We start from the raw sequence: 4,881 nt of genomic DNA, 5'->3' as shown, positions 1-4,881 counted from the left end.
TCTTGTTGTAAATGACCTTGGCACTGATGAGCTCTACCTAGAGCGAAACTAGTTTGCACAAGGTCTTTCTAATGAAAATTTCTTAAGCTTTTCTTTTTTCTCACTCACTCTTCTCTTCTTTCATCTCATTCTCAGATTCTCTCATTCTCTTTTACTCTTGTTCACCTCTAATCCTACTCACCTTAGTTTCACTTGCATCATTGCTTTATTTCTTTTCTTACTCTTCCCATATCATCTCAATAGTTGTGCTAGTTCGCTCGCACTCCTTGTCATGACACTATGGTCACAACAATAATTGTTATCTTGGTTCCTATGGAGGGATTATCATCGGAGTTTGGAACCCACAATAGTGATAGTTCGACTCGCATCGAATCGCCATTTAGTGCCGAGTTCCCTCCACAACAGATGATGACTTTTGCAGCGATGGCATCAACTACACTGACACCAACAAAACCTAGAAGTGCCAACAAACGTCCTAATAAACGGCAACGCGCCCCTACATTATCCCCAACTTTCATCAACTCTAATCCTAGTAATGAAAAGGTAAATTCCTCCAACTCATATATGTCCTCACACCACTTTGACGACTATAAGCGTAAAGTGGTATCTGAATTTAAACATCTTTATAGGCGCACACAAGAAGCTAAGAATACGTATAAGCGTATCTCTGATCTAAACTCACATGACATCACCCCTCATAATCTTAGGGTTCACCCACCGAAATTAACAATAGGTCATGAGGAGATCAATTCGAGCTTGCGAACAGAATTTCTAGCCCTCACAACACAATATCGCAAGGATATTACAACATGTTATATTCGGCATTTAGACTTATCAGTCCACGCATTAACCAAAGCCATAGATGATTTTCCTAATCAAGTTCGTACTGACATAGTAAAAATAATGGAAACAATGCAAGAACCCCCATTCATACAAGAAGTAACATCACTAGTAGGTCCCGATTCCTTCCAAGATAGAATGGCACATTGGTAGCAAGAGTTTGCCACAGAAATCCTTAGATCTTGTGATGAAGTAGCAATTACATATTCTATTACCGTGGCTATTAGAAAGAAGACCACTATCGGTAGAGACAAAGCAGAGAGTAGCATGCACAACAATGTTAGAGAAATCGACATAGAGATGAGTGATAATGAAGATTATAATGTTAATAACAATCCCTTTACAATTCCAAATTACATTGGGAATGAAAAACCAAAGAAATCCTCTACAAATTATCCCATTCAAAAACCCAACCCTAAAGCTAACGCTAACTCTAACACTAGCCCCAACCCCAAACTAAAATCCTCTACAAAGAACCTAAAACCTAATCCCTTTCAAAAATCTAACCCTATTGCTAACCCTAACCCTAACCCTAATTTTCCAGCAAAAAGAAATCCTCGATCATTGAACCACCGGAACCTCCTCCTACAATACATATGCAACATAACAAATAATCAAGTAAGTAGAAATCCTCATCAAAACCATTATGGCCCACGAGTCTTACTTTATAACCCTAATCGCCCTTTCTTTAATCCTATCTACAACCCAACTAACCATCTAGGGCACACGGTTCCCTCATGCGCGGCGGAAGCGAAATACCCATCGAGGGCATCTGTCCAACATCGTCACATCGAATGAAATTCAAACCAATATATTTTAGCCTCGCACAAGCCACACTCGCGGCCTATACATCACCACCATACCTCGCCGGAATTTGAATTGGAAGGATACAATAGAGAGCGAAGATCTTACTTCGACAGCGGCTACACGTGCGGCGATGGTGGACGATTGTCACACCATAACGGCGGCTACATGAGCCGTGGTGATAATTATCCTACGGGCCGATACGGGAGGTCCATCCAATGCGAAGTCCGTACATCTGATGGAAGCGGCACACGTGCCAACATAAGACAATATGCTTTTTTTCGTAAATTCTAATAACAACTATCCAAAATGCCTAGTCTTCAAAAAAATTCTCAACGAGGTGTTACATCAAAATGAACATTCCTAATCTTCATTCAAGGTGATATCATCATCTTCAAAATCATCATCCTCATCTTGTGCATTATCATCAAGATAAGCCATCACATTGGTGAGGCTCTCATTTTCATCAACTTCTTGTGCTTCTTGTTCACTTTGCAACACCAATAATCGTTCTTCATCATTGTCTTTCTCAATCATGTCAATAGTAACCTCAATAGGATCGAAACCTCTTTCTTTAATCTTCTTAAGAATACGAAGATTTGTGTGCAAAAAAACCAAATTTTGCACATGATTTGAACTCAATCTATTTCTCCTTTTAGTATGTATTAATGAAAATGTACTCCAATTCCTTTCACAAAGATGATGCACTTGTACCTTGAGATAACACTCTAATTGCAAGTTTCTTCAATTTGGGAGTGCTTGCTCCAAAAGTTTCCCACCATTTGATTGGTGTGCTTAATCTATTAGCATCCTTTGCAAATGGAACTTGAAACAAATATGATGCTTGTTTTCTAGATGCATAAAACTCATCTAACAAAGCATTTTGTAAAACTATATTACCACTAACATAAAGCATGACTATTTTCATCCAGCCCATTTGTAAATCATGATCTATTTCTTGATCATTTGCTGTCCATAATGGATGCAAAACATATCCCGCTGCATGCAATGGCGATTCCAACATTGTTAATGTATGTATGCAACACTCTTTTATTTCATCAACCTTCATAGGATCAATATCTGTCTTATTGTTTATCTCCATAAACATTTGTTGTTTAAATTGATAAATCAATCCCATTGTAGCACCTTCCCTATCAGTCAAATGAAGAAGCTTTAAAATTGGTTTGCATACCTTCACAATCATCTTTACATCTGCCCAAAAGTTAGCATCCAATACAATTGAAACCATCTCTTCTGCTTTCTTTGTTTTGGCACCATTCCAATTGCACCATTGTTCACTAACCACCATTCTTCTCAAACCACCATATACTTTATCATCCGACAAATTTGATAACACAATAAAACTGTAAGAAAACCTACCTGTAGAAGGTTTAAGCAAGTCTTTTCCACTAAACTTGCGAAACATGGCCAAAGCATATTGTTTTCTAGTTATGAAACCACTAATCTTCATAGGTGATTGTTATTCCTTAGGGCCGGACGATGGCCTAACACAGGGTGTCTACGGAAGACACTTCACCAAAGGGGTGCTACGGCGAGATAACTTAAGACTCAACGATTAACCAGACTTTAATTGGTTACTTAGCAATATGGCATTAGACTTGATACACGCGTATGATAGAGCAATTAGCACAGAACGATAATCAACACTTAAAGATAAAACAAGAAGCTCTATTAATTATCTGTCAAAGTTTTACATTGTAACTGGACCTTTATATAGGTCATTGGTGCTGAGTACAAAACGGTGCCGACACTTGTTTAGAACCGGTCCGGATCCGGATCGGCATATCGATTCCGGTCCGTTCGTTCACGTCTCATAAACTACTTAATTATAATAGATTCCGAATATACAATCCCTTTCACATTCTGGTCTTTAACTCCTTTGTCGGCCGGGTAACACATGGCACACCCGTGGGATAGTACCTTGTACGTCGAATCCCACTATCCGGCCCTTAGCCTTCGTCCAAGATATCCAGAATACTCTGCTTCAGGGTGTCCAATGGTTCTTCGGGAATCTATTGTTGCTGATGTTGTGGATGTTGTTGCTATTGTGGTCGTGTCTGTTGTTGCTCCGACTCCGACTCCTTTGACTGTTGCTCCTTGGATGGCATCTGTTCGGCTCCCGGTACTGGCGGTTGTGGCGGTGATTCCTCCGTCAGCTGCTCTGCCGGAGTTGACTCCGGTTGACTCTCCCCGGCCTTGTCTCCATCCAGTCCTTGCCCCGACGATGGCTCCTCATCGCTGAGGTTGACGGTCGCCGCCTGCCTTGCTTCTTCTTGCCGTAGCCTGGTCCGCTCATAGCTTTCAAACTAGATTTGAGCATCCAGTCGATCATCGTCCAACTGTGCTACCAGTTGTCGGACCACTACTGACTGTTCCTTCGCCAGAGTTACAAAGTCTTCTGCTAACTCATCTCTTACGGCAGTGAAGTCCTCCTTTGTTAGCATGTAGCAGTCGTCGCCATCCTTCTATCGGTTTTCCGCGTCCGCCCTTAGCAACTAGAGCTCGGCTGTGTGTTTTGCCCATTTGTCCCACCATTGCACGGAGCTTTCTTCAATCAAGCGTTTTGTCTTGTTCCTCCATGCCTAGACAATGAACTGGATCCGCTCAAGTCCCATCTTCGATTTGTCCTCCGTGGCTTGTCGTTCTTCCTTCAATTGCTTGATCAGCTTCACTGTGTCCGCCTCTTGCTCCTGGTAATGTGACAATTGGTTTTGGTAGGTGTTCTACAACCTCTGCAATACCATTGTCGCTCTTTCCTTTTCTTCATAATGCTGCTTATGGAGCTCCATACGTTCCTGCACGGCTTCCTCCAGTAGCATTGTTCTTTCAGCCCGTTCTTCAGCTAATGCTGTCTCGGCTTGATGAACTTCCTGCCAGAGCTCTGCCATCTTCTCCTACTGCTTCTTATGCTCCGTATCCAGGTGCTTATAGTCCCAGTGCAGGTGCTCAAAATCATCAGTCTTCTGCTTCAACATCTGGTTGAGTTGCCGGCGAGCGCGGTCTTCCCGATCTTTCTGTTGACAGAGTTCTTCTTTAAGTCTTTCAATCTCCGTTTCCGCCATCCGTCGCAGCTTATCCTTTTCTTGCAACACTTTCTCTTTCTCCTCCTTAAGCCGGTCATATGCCTAATGTCCTTTCTGCAGATTCTCTTCGGCCCGACGAAGGTTGAAAGCAGTCTTTCTTTGTTCTTCTTCTGCCGCTTTCTTCAAGTCCCTT

The 4,881-nt window shown here is 41.8% G+C and overlaps 1 pseudogene; it reads right to left on the bottom strand.

The window, feature by feature from the left end:
* Window positions 1–1,923: 1,923 nt before the first annotated feature.
* Window positions 1,924–3,115, bottom strand: LOC147860971 (uncharacterized; annotated as a pseudogene).
* Window positions 3,116–4,881: the final 1,766 nt, after the last annotated feature.

This window comes from Azolla caroliniana, unplaced genomic scaffold (assembly GCF_043228905.1).
Source record: "Azolla caroliniana isolate FFs.n. ecotype wild unplaced genomic scaffold, voAzoCaro1.0.p SCAF_8, whole genome shotgun sequence".
In the NCBI taxonomy this organism is placed as follows: Eukaryota; Viridiplantae; Streptophyta; class Polypodiopsida; order Salviniales; family Salviniaceae; genus Azolla; species Azolla caroliniana.
Note: the sequence above shows the minus strand (reverse complement) of the source record. Positions and strands in the feature narration are given on the sequence as shown.